The following is a 17,811-nucleotide window of genomic DNA, read 5'->3' on the forward strand; positions in this document are numbered from 1 at the left end:
GTTGAGTCTTCTCCTTGCTCCCATTACATGGTTGTAGCATTGAGATCAAAAGCCCAAGATCTGTGCAGTGCACATTGAGTCAGAGTCTCCGAGTATAGAAGGGTCCCCCCATTCTGGACCCATGCTCATTTGTCAGACGCTCTCCCTGGTTAGGGATAAGAGCTGTGAGGTCTGATCCTCACTTCATCCTTTCATCTGCTTCACCTTAGCCTCGTAATGGCAAGGTTAAGAGCAAACCCAGCCCGTACAGACGACTTGCTTCGGCAGTCAAACCTGATTGATTGAGCCCCTTGTTTGGCTATAGTGCGTGTTATGTGGATATCTGATTGACATGCTTGTTTGAGATACCTGTTCTCATTTGATGATATATGATTGTATGCTTGTGTGCTAGCTTCTTTCCTGGTTAGGTTAGTTTGCTTATGCAAGTAGGATAGAAAACCGAACTTAGGTGAACGATGCATGACAACATTAGGCTCGAGTCTCAGCTCCCTAGTTGTGTGTCTTTCCCCGGTTTCTGGTTAGCAATTTTCTCCCTTTCAGGGGAACTACATCGCCCTGATCCTCGTGCCAGACGAGGTATGTAGGCAGGTGGTCGTGCGAGACCACTCCGGGCAACCTTTTTCTTTTTTGCGTGCGTTTACTTGTTATCTGGTTGTGTGTTTGGCTCGGATGCCGACGTAAGCCCAGTGATTGGCTGTCGGGCTCCTCGTTTGCCGTTTGGTGCGTGTTTTGGTTCGGATGCCGACGTAATTCCATCAAGTGGTTGTCGGGCTCCATGTTTGCCACCTTTGTTTGTTTGATTGTTTTGGGTTGTTTGGCGTGCGTAAGCCGAACTACAGTGGCTCTGATTCTTGTTCCAGACAAGATATGTAGGCATAAGGTGCGATACCTTATCGAGCTCCCTTCTTCTAACCCCACCTGCGTTCCCCGTGTGTGTGTGTGATGTTTAGCAACCTTTTCTTTATTCTAGGACGTGGATCCCTAGGAGTACCTAGGACGCGAGGGGTGCTAATACCTTCCCCTCGCGTAACCGACTCCCGAACCTTTTCTCTCTGGTCGCGAGACCATGTCTTTCCAGGTTTCTCTGAGCGTTTCCTTTCCCTATCTTGGGATAAATAACGTTTAGTGGCGGCTCTGTGTGTTTTTATTTTCGAGTCTCGCCGGTTGATTTTTTCGCAGGATGCGACAGTATGTATGCCATTCGTGATCTGGAGGTGGAAGATTATTGAACACTTAGAATGCCCCAAAAATTTGCACTTGTTAATTAAAAGATAATCTTGATGGAGATGGGCTTAAAGATGTCATCCAGAAAGTTTGATGATGAGAGCTTCAGAGTGCGTCGTACATTAGACCATATCTGAAGACATGGGTGTCATACTGGGTCGTACGCTAGACCGTATAATGAGTCATCCATTAGGTGATATTAGGGTGAGCTGAACCTGATGAGATAAGGATCAGAATGTGTCATACGCTAGACCGTATCTGAGTAGCAGAGTGAGTCGTCCGTTAGGCTGTATCTGGAGAAATAAAGATCAGAATGGATCGTACGCTAGATCGTATCTGAGTAGTAGAATGAGTCGTCTGTTAGGCTGTATCGGGCGATAAAAAGTAGTCGTACGCTAGACTACATTTCAGAATGTGTCGTACGCTAGGTAGTATCTGATGAGAAGAGCCAGACTGGGTCGTACACTAGACCATATCTGAGTTGCAGAATGAGCCGTCAATTAGGTTGTATCTGAGGATAAAAGATCAGAATGGATCATACGCTAGATCGTATCTGAGTAGCAGAATGAGTCGTCCATTAGACTGTATCTGATGATAAAAGGGGTAGTCATACGCTAGACTATATTTCAGAATGTACCGTATGCTAGGTAGTATCTGAGGGGATGAATATCCAAATGGGTCGTACGCTAGACCGTATTGGAACAGTTGAAGGAACCATACGTTAGGCTGAATCAGAATGAGCCGTACGTTAGGCTATATCTGATAATATTTGTATATGTTGTATTTGTAATAAATGTCTGGGACGGGCTTAAAGATGCCATCATTAGGAGGATATCAGAATGCTTGTCATAATGAATATTCATATGGATTATATCTTAAAGATGTATCTGAATCTTGAATGTAATCGATAAAGATATCCGTCTGAATGAATCTTTATTTTGACTGTATCAGGAGGATAATTAACTTGGAAAGAAAAAAAAAGAGTTAGCCTCATGCCATGTCATGATGCATGAGATGTTTTATGCTCTTGAAAATAAATGCGAACATTGCATGCATGTATATGCTGTGAAATGATGCATGAATGAATTATGCGTCTGAAAATTTTTGCCATGGGAAAATAAATCCTGATATTCTGGTTGGAGATATTTGTATTGATGACCCTTTCTTAGCTGGGGATATTTGATTTCTGTCTGATGGTAGAAATATTCAACAGAACCTGACTGGGGATAAAAGAGATGACCAGTCTGTCTAGTAGTGCCAATTTCTTCTGGGAATAACTGGTTTTGCTGGGGAATAGGATTTGCAACCGGATTTGTTAGAACACATGGTTAAACCTTATCCTTGATCCTAAAGTCTTTTAGTAATTGCTATTTCTATTTTATGCATGTATTTTCGGTAAACATCAATCATATTCAAATGCATATATTAATTCGAATTAAATCAATGGTCGTTTATGCAAACAAAACGGAGAAAGTAAAACAAAAGTATCTTTTTGGAAATAAAATTGTATTGATTTTGAAAGAGGGCCTATAAACAAGCAATTTTAATACAAGGAGACAGAAATCCTAGTAAGAGGAAATTGTCAAGAAAGCAAAGAAAAAACAGCTATGAAAAAAAAGTCCTATTGATTTTAATTCTACTACTGCTATTATGTCCTCAAGCATCTCATCTCTTGCCGTCGGATAGAAGTGATTGGCTTGTTCAGTCTCTTTGACTTTGGTGAAGCTGACCGAGAACGGGACATAGTCATACGCTTTAATCCCTAATTTTTGCTTGGACCGCCTTTTCAGGTTTTCAGTCCACCAGGATACCCTTTTTTGCCCAAGCCGCCTTTTCAGGTTTTCAACTTGCTGGGTGTACATTTTTATATGTTTATCCCTAATTTTTGCCCGAACCCTTTTGGTTCGCCGGGATGCCCTTACTTTTGCCTAGATATGTCGACCTAACGGGTTTCTTTTATGCGTAGTATTTTTTAACTATGTCCACGTTCACGGGATGCGGGAAATCTTCGCCATCCATTGTAGCGAGCATCATGGCTCCACCAGAGAATACCTTCTTAACTACAAATGGCCCTTCGTATGTGGGAGTCAATTTGCCTCTAGGATCACTTTGTGGTAGAATGATACGCTTTATCACCAAGTCGCCAATTTGATACACTTGTCTCTTGACTTTTTTATTAAATGCCTGGGTCATGCGCTCCTGATATATCTGCCCATGACAAACAACCGCAAGTCTCTTTTCATCAATCAAATTTATCTGATCGAGTCGAGTCTGAATCCATTCATCTTCATCTAAGCCTGCATCTTTCATAATTCTTAGAGAGGGAATCTGAACTTCCACTGGTAAAACGGCTTCCATTCCGTAGACTAAAGAGAAAGGAGTTGCCCTGTCGAAGTGTGTACTGAAGTGCGATAACCATGAAGAGCAAATGGTAACATCTCATGCCAGTCTTTGTATGTTACTGTCATCTTTTGTATAATCTTCTTAATATTCTTATTAGCAGCTTCTACGGCGCCATTCATCTTTGGCCGGTACGGAGAAGAGTTATGGTGTTTTATTTTGAACTGCGTGCAGAGTTCAGTAATCATCTTGTTGTTCAAATTAGTACCATTATCAGTGATAACTCTTTCAGGGATGCCATATCGACAAATAAGACTATTCTTGAAGAACCGTGCCACCACATTCTTGGTGACAGAAGCAAATGAGGTTGCCTCTACCCACTTCGTAAAGTAATCAATAGCAACAAGAATGAAACGATGTCCATTAGAAGCAGTAGGTTTAATCTCTCCAATCATATCAATGCCCCACATTGCAAAGGGCCAAGGGGCTGTCAACACGTTCAATGGAGCAGGAGGTACATGTACTTTGTCCGCATAGATCTGGCACTTGTGACAAGTTCTGGAGTGAAGGTGGCAATCAGCTTCCATGGTAGACCAATAATACCCTGATCTCAGAATCTTCTTGGCCATCGTATGTCCACTAGAATGAGTCCCAAAAATACCGTCATGCATGTCTTCCATAATCTTTTCTGCTTCCTTTTTATCCACACAGCGAAGCAAAGTCGAATCATGATTACGTTTGTATAATACTCTATTACTCAAAAAGAATTTAGCGGAGAACTTCCTCAGAAATTTTCTGTCATTGATGGATGCCCCTTCAGGGTATTCCTGAGTTTCTAAATATCTTTTTACTTCGTGGAACCAAGGTTTCTCTTCTACTTCATCAGTATTAAGTTCATAACAATATGCTGGTTCATCTAATCGTTCAATGGTGATCATGGGAGCTTCATTGTCCCATCTGACTCTGAACATAGATGACATGGTAGCCAATGCATCTGCCAACTGATTCTCTTCTCGTGGAATATGTTCGAATGTAATCTCTTTAAAGTATGGGATTATGTCAACACACGCTCTCGATAAGGGATGAGATTCGGATGTTTAGTGTCCCATTCTCCTTTGATCTGACTGATTACAGAGGCTGAGTCTCCGTACACACTCAAAAACTTGATTCTCAGGTCTATAGTAGCTCTGAGTCCCAAAATACATGCTTCATACTCAGCCATATTATTGGTACAATCAAAACATAGTCTAGCAGTGAAAGGCGTATGGCAACCTTTGGGAGAAATAATTACAACACCAACACCATTGCCCAATGCATTAGAAGATCCATCAAAAACCATAGTCCATCGGGATCCCAGTTCGGGTCCTTCATCCGGTCCAGGTTCTTCATAATCAGTAACAAGCATAACATCCTCATCAGGGAACTCAAAATTCATAGATTGGTAATCATCAACTGCTTGATGAGCCAAATGATCAGCTAACACGCTTCCTTTGATTGCTTTCTGGGTAGTATACTGGATATCATACTCTGTTAAAATCATCTGCCATCTTGCTATTCTTCCGGAGAGAGCAGGTTTCTCAAATATTTATATGATAGGATCCATCTTAGAAATCAATAAAGTGGTATGATTCAACATATACTGTCTTAGTCGGCGAGCAGCCCAAGCCAAAGCACAACAAGTTTTCTCAAGCAGTGAGTATCTTGTTTCACAGTCGGTAAACTTTTTGCTAAGGTAGTATATTGCATGCTCTTTTCGACCAGACTCGTCATGTTGCCCCATCACACACCCCATTGAATTTTCTAACACGGTCAAATACATGATTAGAGGTCTTCCTTCAACTGGTGGCATCAGAATTGGAGGTTCTTGGAGATACTTCTTGATTTTGTCAAAAGCTTCTTGACATTCATCATTCTATATTATCTCTTGATTTTTCCTCAGTAATTTGAAGATGGGTTTACAAGTAGCAGTCAAATGGGAGATAAATCGGGCAATGTAATTCAAGCATCCCAAGAAACCTCTGACTTCTTTATCTGTACGGGGAACTGGCATTTCTTGAATAGCTCTCACCTTAGTCGGGTCAACCTCAATTCCTTTACCACTGACAATAAAGCCCAAGAGTTTACCGGATCTTACTCCAAAGGTGCATTTGTTCGGGTTCAATCTCAACTTGTATTTCTTCAACCTCTCAAACAGTTTGTATAAATGATCGAGATGTTCTTCTTCAGTATGAGATCTGGCTATCATGTCATCCACATATATCTCTATTTCATGATGGATCATATCATGGAACAAAACCACCATAGCACGCTGGTATGTTTCCCCTGCATTCTTTAAACCGAATGGCATTACTTTGTAACAGAAAGTGCCCCATTGCATCACAAACGTAGTTTTCTCCATGTCTTCAGGTGCCATCTTAATCCGGTTATAACTTGAGAATCCATCCATGAATGAGAATACCTTGTGTTGAGCGGTGTTATCTACCAGAACATCAATGTGCGGAAGTGGAAAGTCATCTTTGGGACTTGCTTTATTCAAATCTCTGTAATCTACACACATTCGCACCTTACCATCCTTCTTTGGCACTGGTACCACATTAGCAACCCATTGAGGATAAGAAGTAACAGCTAGAAAACCTGCATTAAATTGTTTCATAACCTCGGCTTTGATTTTCTCAGACATTTCAGGACGCATGCGACGAACCTTTTGCTTAACAGGATGACAATCTTCCTTCATCGGCAAACCATGTACTACTATATCAGTATCTAGTCCTGGCATGTCTTCATAATACCAAGCAAAAATCTCTACATAGTCATGTAACATCTGAATCAATCTTTCTTTGACACTGTTTTCCAAGCCTGCTCCTATTTTGACTTCTTTCTTGTCTACTTCAGTACCCAGATTTACAATTTCAATTGATTCCTCATGCGGTTGTATAGTCTTTTCTTCTTGCAGTAACAGTCTGGCAAGCTCTCCAGGCACTTCGCAATCTTCCTCACTTCCATCCTCGGCTTGGTAGATCGGATTTTTAAAGCCATAATTAACAGTAGCAGAATTATTATCAACAGGATCCAGAGTGGATATGGATCTGCAATTTGTTACGTGAGTGTGTGTAAGAAAACATAGCTTATTTGAAAGATGACAGGAAAGATAAAGAGCGCAATATTTGAATGCAAAAAGTCCATTGATTTATTGAATGTGAATATGCTTATGAAAATAACAAAACCCCTAACAAATTAGCTATTGTGCCCCGGGCCGAGACACAATGCTTTAAGAAGTTCAATTGTTCATAATAAAAATTACAAAATTTGAAACACTAAAATAAGCAATAACAATTACTCCTGACTAAAGGAAATCGGGATAGTGTCTTCAGCCTTCCAATTATTGAGTCCGTCACCAATTGTTGGGAAAATCCAGCTATCCAAGTTGCAATCGCTATCAACATCTTCTACAGCATTAATCTGATATTTGACTATCTTTTCAAAGCTAAACCCCATGCCAAATTTATCAGACTTGTACGGTACATCAATTAGTTGACCCCAGCCAGTACGACCACCATCTTCAACCACGGCTTGAGCATCTTTTAGAGAAATCATAGCAGGAGGAGCACGAATAACCTTGGGCACACGGGAAGTTGGCTTAAGGACAGGACTGGTCGGAGGAACTACTTCAAATGACTGAGAAGGAGTCTCAAAGAATTCACCATCCATCTCGATGTATCTGAAGGTATGCACACTACTGACAATATACTCTTCTTCTCCACACACAGTGACAATCTTGCCCTCTATTGGATACCTCAGCTTTTGATGGAGAGACGAAGCTATAGCACTTGCCCCATGGATCCAAGGGCGTCCCAGCAAGCAGGAATAGGCAGGACGAATGTTCATTACGTAACAGGTAGTGTTGAAGACTTGAGGTCCTATCTTGATAGGGAGAACCACTTCACCATGGACAACACTCTTCGCACCATCGTAAGCACACACCACAATGTCACTAGGTTTCAGTTCAATGCTTTTACAGTCAAGCTTATCGAGCACAACTTTCGGTAGCACATTCAAAGAAGAGCCACTGTCGATCAACACATGAGACAAGGTGATCCCCTTACACTCAATGGAGATATGCAGAGCTTTACTGTGATTCTTTCCTGCTGATGTCAGGTCAGCATCAGAAAAGCCTATGCCATTATCAACAGCCAAGTTAGCAACATAATTTTCTAACTGATCGACAGATGTCTCCTGAGGTACATGATCGGTCTTCAAGAATTTTATCAACGCATTGGCATGAGATTCAGAAGATAACATCAAGGATAAAATCGAAATTTTACACGGAGTATGCCCCAGCTGTTCTACCACATCAAAATCACTCTTACGGATGATTTTCAGCATTTCTTCCATTTCCTGCTTGGCAACATCTTCGGTAGTAACTTCGACTGGTGTCTTTGACTGAGAAGGATTGATTGCTGGTCCCTTTCCTCGAGTTTCAGGGGCGGGAGGTGAGATTTCTGGAGAGAAGATCCTTCCACTTCGAGTAATTTTACTAGTCCCAACAATGTCAATGTCATTAGGATTAGCAGAATTATCATCTTGCTTTATGCTGTGGATGTAAACATCACCTCCATAATTCCACATAATGACTTTGCTTGAGGAATACGATACTGGGCCAGGTGCAGTAATAATTAGGGGAGCTACCTTGGGCTCAGCAGTAATCTTCACAGGCACTCTAGTGGCGGTAATCTTCACTGGAACTTTGGACCTAGCAATCACAGATATTTCTTCAATAGGGTTTTCCACCTTAGGAATCTTTTCAAAGAGAATTGTACGATCATCCATCAACCGTTGAATACCATTCCTCAACTTCAAGCAATCATTGGGTCGGAGTATACAGAGATCGCAATTTTCAGCACAACCTGGAAATAAACCAGCTTGCAATAAATTCTTCTTGATGATCAGGAGAGGAGATGCTAAGTCAGCTACATTAGTAATGTGAGAATTGTCATCCACAACATTAACAGTCTTGTCATGATTAGGCATAGGAGCAGTGATGAGATTAGGAGTCTCCGGAGGATCAAATTCAATTTCTCCAGCGTCGATCATATCCTGAATCTTATTCTTCAACAACCAACAATCGTTTGTATCATGCCCGGGGCTATCGGAGTGATATGCACACCTGGCATTGGGATTATAACGAGGAGAAGTAGTGTTGGGATTTGCAGGAGGATCTCTGAGGGTAATTAAATTTGCTTTTAGCATACCCTGCAGTGCTTGTGCTAAAGTCATATTGATCTTGGTAAACTGCCTCCTTGGCCTGTCTTGTCTGTGTTGGAAGTTTTGAGATGGCGGTGTTGCAATCATAACTGCTCCAACAGTATGGTCACGATTTTTCTTGTTATGACCCCTTTGACCGTACACAGCATTTGATTCATTCTTCCCCTGATAGGACTTTTTGGTGCTTGCAGAGGTAGTCGCCTGTATCTTTCCACTTCGAATGCCGCTTTCAACACGTTCACCCGTCAATATAAGTTCAGTGAAACCCGATGAGGAACTTCCCAATAGATGGTTGTAGAATGGGTCAGTCAGTGTACCCATGAACATGTCCACTAATTCTCGATCAGTCATAGGGGGTTTGACTCTGCCAGCCAAGTCTCTCCATTTTTGAGCATATTCTTTGAAGCTTTCTTTAGAGCCCATAGTCATATTCTGCAGTTGTAGTCGAGTAGGCGCTAATTCAGAATTATACTAGTAGTGCTTGTAGAAAGTTGTCACTAAATCAGTCCATGTGCGGATGTTAGAGCTTTCGAGCTGATAATACCACTCTAACTGTGTGCCAGACAGAGTCTCTTGGAAGAAATGGATCCATAGCTTCCTATCAGTGGTATACGGCTGGATCTTTCTCACATAAGCTCTCAGATGCATCTGAGGACAAGACGCACCATCATACTTAGTGAAAGCGGGGACCTTGAATTTGCGAGGAATGACCACATCAGAGACCAGACCTAAGCTTTCGAAATCCAGACCGGGCGCCTTCTGACCCTCCATAGCTAGCATACGTTCTTCCAGCAACTTATACTTATCATATTTCGGAGAGTACTGTTCATTTTCATAATTTTCATAGTCGTCCTCAGGGTTGAAGGGATCAGCATTCTCATCTTTCGAATCATTTCTGTCTCATCTTCTTTATCCTTCGGAATTCCAATCTTGACTCCTGGAGCCTGTCCTTTAAGCCTTCTTCCCGGGTTAATGTAACTCACAGATTTCTTGTCTTTCTTCTTCTCGAGCAATAGAGTCTTCAGTTCCTCCTGCCCCTTGGATAAGTTCAAGATCATCTCCTGGAATTGAGCATTCTGAGCCTGGAGATCCTTGACAGTTTGTTCGATGGCCATTTTTCTGTTTGAGAGGAAGACCGTGAGAACATTGATCCTTTAGAGTACCTGTTATGCAATGTTATGTTATGTTATGCAATGTATGAAATGTTTTCAAGGACTTTTGGAATTTAACTTTGCGTAAACCACCAAAAAGGGGAACTTTTATTAATAATTTCTTTAATCAATGTTCATTACAAGAAAAAAATGAAAGCTCAAGTCTCCCAGGGACGGCTTCTTTTTGGGCGGAGATATGCATTGAGACTTCGTTCCTCATTAAGCTGGCTGGTGAGCTCTAATACTTTCTTCCTTTCAGCACAGAACTGAGCTTCAAAAGTATCCCTTTCCTCTCTCAACTGGATCCAAGATTTATTCAATTCTTCAACATTGGTAGGCATATCTGGATAAGGAATGATCTGAGGGGTACCTCCTTCAACTTTTGGTTCAACAATCAGAGGTCCGATTGCAAGATATGGCATGATAAGATCACGAGCTCTGGCGCGTACCCATCTGAGATAAGGTTCCATAGGAATAGAGTTTTTTTGTCCTAAAGTACTTCTTTTCACCATGCCCCAAGCTCGTACAAACCTTTGACGGAGACCTTGAGAATCATTGTCATAGTCAAACACAGTGCCTTGGATAATTATTTCATGTGGACCATCTCTTCGAGCATAACCAAACTGACGTAGGGCTAAAGCAGGATTATAAGTAATACCTCCTCTTATCCCCAGGACTGGTACGTTAGAGAATTCTCCACAACGGTCAATGATGATAACATTTTCTTTGGGTTGGGGACACCAATGGATGTCTAAATGGGAGAGCGACATTATCCTTTGAGACCATTTCAAATTTTGCTCATTCTTCAAGACTGTTTGAGGAAGGTGCGAAATAAACCACCTAGATAATAAAGGTACGCAACACATGAGAGTCCCTTGCCTTTTCATAGTACGAGTGTGAAGGGAATGCAAAATGTCTCCAAGCAAGGTGGGCACAGGGTTATGAGTGAGAAATATCTTAACAGCATTCATGTCTATGAATTGATCCGGATTAGGAAATAGCACCAAACCATAGATTAGTAATGCTAGAACATCTTCGAAAGCGTGGACACTCATAGCTTTTAGGAATTCTCGGGCCTTATTTATCAGAAATTTGGCAAGTAAACCCTTAACTTCACTTCTTGTTACCCAATTAGTTTCAATGTCGGACTTTGTCATGTGTAAAGCCGCGACAACCTCTTCAGACCTCGAAATCTTTTCTAAACCACTGAAAGGTGTTTGATCAAGGATAGGTATCCCAAGCAACCTGGAAAATTCTTCTAATGTGGGTACCAACTGATAATCTGGGAAGGTGAAGCAATGATGTTTAGGATCGAAGAACTGGAATAGAACTCTCATCATATCTTCCTTGAAACCGGTGGTAACTAAATTGAGGAGATAACCATGTTTCTTGATGAAATGAGCATGATCGGGAAGTTCTGACACTAAATCCTTGAGTTGAGGAGAGGTCGCTACAAAATTGATACGGATGGTCTTCCTGGAAGCCATAGCCCTACAAAACAGAGCAAAGTTAAATCCCTAAGTCCTCGAAATGGTTAGTACAATACCATGATGTCATGATGTTATGATGTTATGATGTCAAGTAAGTAACAAGCACAAACAAGTCACACCACAATCATTCCTAGGTTTTAAGGCTTGCATGAGTTCCATAGGTAAGTACCCTCCCCACTGAAGTTTGGTTGGTTCAACCTGTCCTAGAATAGTAACCGGGTTCTAGAAGGATCTCAAATCATTGACCTTTCCTTAAGTCCACTTCAGTGCAACACCAAGCGGTTGACCAAAATTTCCCTAAAGTCCAATCTCAAAGAGTGTAGTATCGAGTATCAACCAACCCCAGTCGGAACCGAAGTCAGTTATCTCACTACTTTCTAATGGCTAGGATGAGTCAATTAGGGTTCTAAAGGTCTGGTTAATGCTTTGATGACACCACGCAGACGCCAAATTTTTCCTCATGTAAACATGAGGAACATCAGGACATCCAAAGTGTCACATTAACCGTAACCATCATTTTAACCATTCCAGTATACGCCGGACAGTCGCGATGATCTCTTGCTACTTACCTAAGGTGCACTAGATCCGGGTGTAGGATCTTTCACTCAAGCATAGAATACCCAAACAATCCCTTAAAATTAAATCAGACAAAGAAACAATTCGAAAACATAAGTGATCTTATCTTTAAGGTAACCTCTCTTTTTAAGATTCCCAGCAGAGTCGCCAGTTCTGTGATACGGTGAACTGACTTTGTGTTTTTGCTTTGAAAAACAATGTTGCGGATAGCAAGAGTCGCCACCGACTTTTCTTTTATCCAATAAGGAAAGGCAGAAAAGAACAGGAAAGACCTTGATTAGATTTTGAGTTCGGGAGGTACATTATACAAAGGGAAGGTGTTAGCACCGTTTGTATCCATGGTTATCCATGGTTATCCATGGGCTCTTAATTGCTTAACTCACTTATGTTTTCCTTGTTTGAGAAAGTGTTTGAGAAATGTGGTGTGTTTAGAAAATATTTTGAAAGGAGAGTTTAACTTTGTAATGATTCTTGTACGAATGTATACAAAGTGTTTATCTCGTTTGATTTTGAAAGATGTTTAGAAAAATATAACTCGACGATGATTCTGGTGCGAATGTATACCAAGTGGTGATTTTCTAAAAGATGTTTTGAAAAGTGTGAGGTGTGAAGAGTATTTTAAGCTGTGAGCAAGCATTTAAGAGTTATACCTAACCAAGGTCTTTATAGGTATTTCCTATCCTTAAGAGGGTAAAACTGTCCTTACTATTGAGAAGTAAGTAGTCTTATCCTTTGGATGTAAATGGACATCGTGGGGTCGTCGATTGGCCATTGAAGGAAACATTTGTAAGGATACCTTAGCATTCGAAGGGACGATCATCATTTAATCGTAGGCTACAACGAAGGGTCATCGAGGGACAAAGTCATATATTCGAAGGCAACGTTCGAGGGACAAGGTCATATATTCGAAGGCAACGTTCGAGGAACTATGATTTATCTTGTAGGGACTATGATTTATCTTGTAGGGACATTGACCTTTTGATCGAAGGGACTATGACTTATCTGTTTAGTGATGATGATGATTTAATCGAAAGGGTCTTTGCTAAGGGTATCCCCACATTCGCGGGACATGACCGTAATATCGTAAGGCAACAAAAAGAGGGTTACCCTAGAGGTGCAAGTGTGGAAATGATATATTATCTTGAATTAATTTATCTAAGTTCGATTATTTATCTTTCCATGCAATCCTATTAGCATACATCTAGACAGTTATATTCACAGTATGGAAAAATTAAAGTGCGGAAAATAAGACTACGCTATTACATGGCTTCGGGATGGGGGTACATAATTTAAAAGGGATATAAAATATCTAAATCTTAATTGACGAGTACAAAATTAAAAGGGAGTAAACATAGTAAAACACTGAAAAGCTAAAAAATAGGTCCTGGGGGCTCGAACTCAAGACCTCTACGTTGCCATGTTGGTCCATTTGTTATTTATTCACCTTCATTAAAATATATATTAATTCTACATGGATTTTTCCATTTTGACACAACACCACCATGCATGTTAAAGCTTTCTCTCTTACGGCAAGCTACTTTATTTTTTCTCATGCTGTTTCTTTCATGTGAATACAACAAACCTGTAACTTCATCTTATATCAAACCACACACATAAAATAAGATCATATGTAATCATCATGCAATAATAAAAATAGCCATGCACAAATCAAGAAGCTTATATTATTTTACTCATGTATTAGTTCTCTTTACTGCAAGTGATAATGATAAAACAAACCTTACACATACATGTTAAAGACAACCAAGGATTTATATTATCACCATGATATCATCATCATCATTATTATGTAGTAACAGCATGTGAAATAATTAAATGACAGATATAATTCTTTAATCATGCAAACAGAATTTCTCCAACATGCTATGACATATCAAGAACAAATGCATACTTGAATAAAGCAATATCAACATCCACCAAACCATGAATACATCATCTCAATATATATATATATTAAACCAATATTATTCATGCATGAATTAAGGAGTATTGCAAGGTAATCATGCTGGATGCAAATTCCATAATGAACACTTATTGGGGATTTGATTCCTCTAGCTTGCTCACTGTATGTGTGTTGTTCTTATTCAGGCTATGAGTGCTTTATGGTTGCTTCTCTTTTCCCTGCCTGTGAATCTTCTTGCTTTTGCCTTGCCTTGTGTATCTTCTTCTGCTGTATCTCTCCTCTTTTTCGTCTCCCCCTTGCTGCAGCCATATGAAGTATTTATAATGATGTGGATTAGGGTTTAACCTTGCTAAATAATTGGATCCCTTCCTATACTTTAGGGTTTAACCTTGCTAAATATTTGGATCCCTTCCTATACTTTAGGGTTTAACCTTGCTAAATATTTGGATCTCTTCCTATACTTTAGGAGAGTTAGGGTTTAACCTTGCTAAATATTTATTAAATATAAATATTATTATAAATAATAAATAATTTAAATGACTTTTAACAAATAAAAATTAATTTAAATTTTAGTTACATAATTGAATTAAAATTTAAACCTATTTCTATTTTTACTTTCATCATTTAAAAAAAAATCAAAATTATTCTTACTTATATCAACCAAAATTATTTTATAATTTATGGGCTTTTAAAAAATGTTACTCTTATAAATAAATTTTATTAAGTAAAAAACGTGAATTACTAAATAAGTACTATTTATAAATAATGAATAAATGGAACATGAGTCATTAAATTATAAAAAATAGTTATTATAATTTAATGAGCTTTAACAAATAAAATTAATTTAAAATTTTAATTATACAATTAAAATTCAAATCTATTTTTATTTATCATTAAATTAAAACTATTTTATATATATATATATATATATATATATATATATATATATATATATATATATATATATATATATATATATATATAAAATTTATTTATATCATACAGATAACCAAAATGATTATTATTTTTTATATCTGTATCACATAATAAATAAATTAAAATTTATAATTTATATGAGAATGTATGCTAATGAATGAATGCAAATGTGAAATGAATGCCATGCATGAATCAATTCAGCATAAAAATTAACAGGGAAGTTTTGGGGTATGACAAATGTCAACTTATAAGAACGAATCATTCATCATGGCAACCCAAACAAAACAAGTTTTTTATGTCACTGATCCTTCTAACACTAGATGGTCAATTATTTTTCACGGAAAATATATTTCTAATAGGGTACTGATGAAAATCAAGATTTTAACTATGAGCCTCTTTATTTCGCAACATATGTACTTTATTCATCTGAATAAAATGATTCAGATGATGTGCATGTTATTCATCTTGATCATAAAGAGGGGTTATGAGAAAACTAGTAAGTAAATATTTTATATCAGTTAGTAATTTATAATTATTCATTTTACTCATTTTTATTCATTTTACTAAAGAATTAATGTTGTTGTTGATTATCCTAATTGGTTTTAAATGTTATTCATTTTACTAGAGCTCTGATATGCATGTTCATGGGATACCCTGAAGGAGTTAAAGCTTATAGGCTATGGTGCCTAGAGCTAGGTCAAAAGAAGTGTATCACTAGTCGAGATATAGTTTTCAATGAAGTTGAGATTGCTTTCAAGAAACGTGACGATGTTAGTCGAAGTGTACATATATTTGAAGAAGATCTGGGACATGAAGAGATTCATGTTGAGGTGAGGCATGTCGATGCTGAATTGTGTATCCCATATCAAGTCGAAGAAGAAGCACAAGATGCTGAAGATACTAAGGAAGTTGAGGAAACTGTCGATGACTACCCGCTGGCAAGAGATAGGTCGAGAAGAGTCATCAATCCACCTAAAATACTTAGGTATGCAGATCTCATAGCTTATGCCTTAATCTATGCAAGAGACGTTCTAGATGAAGAACCTAGAGACTATAAGGAAGTTATGAGGAGTCGAAATAAGAATGAATGATTGAAGCCCATGAATGATGAGATGAAGTCTCTTCATGATAACTACACTTGAGAACTGATCAAGAGATCTATTAGAGCCATGTTAGTCAGCTGCAAGTGGATTCTAAGGTACATAAATGAGTCTCTGAACAGAATCCTGATTTATAGTGGAGCATGTGGTGAAAATAGTAAAGTATAAATCAAAGGATAAGTCGAATATGATTATGTAGGTTGTATGAATTCCATAAAATCTATTTCTGAATATGTGTTAACTATGTTTGGCACACCAATTAGTTGGAAAGCAACACTTCAGAAGGTTGTTGTCTTATCAACCACTTACGTGAAATATATCGCTTTCACTGAAGTTGTGAAAGAAGCATTGTGGCTTGAAGGTTTTTCTAAGGAGCTGGAACTTCAATATCGAGTTATCACTGTTAAATATGATAGTCAAAGTGCTATACACCTGCCAAAGAATTCAGACTATTATGAGCGAACCAAGCACATTGATGTGAGACTGCATTTCATCAGAGGGGTAATCGATCATGGAGAAGTCCAAGTGCTGAAGGTTTCGAAAGATCACAATGTTGATGATACGATCACCAAGACATTATCAAGTTGCAAGTTTTTCTATTGTATGCAGTTCATAAAGCTGCATGAAGAAAGCAAGTTTGTTCCTTTGATGTTATAGAGTTTGTTCCAATGTGGAGATTTGTGAGATATTGGATCGAACGCTAGTATGGTCGAAGGATAATTTCTTGGTTTGACAATCCGACAAGATCATTAACATGTCGTCAAAGTCTATTCACATGTTGTAGTCGAAATATGCTAGGATTGTTAGCATGTCAAATTGGGTCTGTTTATTATGCCAAATTGTTTAAGTTAGTTTGTTCTCTAAGTTAGCTTGTGTAAAAGCCCATTATTTTAGTGTGTTATTTTTATTATAAATAACAGAGTAGTATCTTATTGTTGTATAACGCAAATCCTAATTAGGGTGAGAGAGGTTATTTACTACTCTATAACATTTGTAATCTTGTTCCCAAGAGAAAGTAAAGAATAGCAGTTTATAACCAATTTCATTGTGTTCTTATTGCTTCCCTCTTTTCTACCCTTGTGGATTTCTTGCCAATCAAGGAACCGATTATACTTTGTTCTTCCGACATCGTTTTTCAGAACAATTAGTATCATATAATATTTTTTTGTATAACCTCATTCATGCGTGGGTTTTTTCCATAAATATTGGATCTTTTTTAGCTCATATTCTTTTGTAGAAGTTACATTTTCTACTTGTTGGTAAGATTTTCTTTTGGAACATAAAGTGTCTTCATTGATATTATTTCCATCCTCAGCTTATCAATATTTGTGTACGGATTTTTTTTTTAATAAATGGTCAATAATACTTAAAAAAAGATAATAAAGAGAGTTCTTCATACTCAACATTGACATTAAAAAGCATAATCCTCCCAAAATTCTAACAAATCAAGATCTACCAAAATTCTAACATAGTATCCAAATTTGTTCCTATGAATTGCTTCATCTAAGGAGAGAGGGATACCATACTTCTTGCTTTGAAAAAAGATTTGATGATTTTCAATATTAAAGAGGAAGATCATATATTCTAACTCAATGTTATATTAGTATTTTTAACCAAATTCGAATTAAAGATTGGTGTTCACGTGAATAAGGAAAATATATCAAGAGAAAAACTTTACAATCCTACTGCCAAAATCCTCTTAAGATCCGCAATGGATGAGAATGGAAAAAAACCTTACCAATAAATGTGAAAGACCATTTTTCAATAATACTCTTTAAAAATTTTAACTTTCTTTGCACTACATCAATTGT

Source organism: Lathyrus oleraceus, chromosome 2 (assembly GCF_024323335.1).
Source record: "Lathyrus oleraceus cultivar Zhongwan6 chromosome 2, CAAS_Psat_ZW6_1.0, whole genome shotgun sequence".
NCBI lineage: Eukaryota > Viridiplantae > Streptophyta > Magnoliopsida > Fabales > Fabaceae > Lathyrus > Lathyrus oleraceus.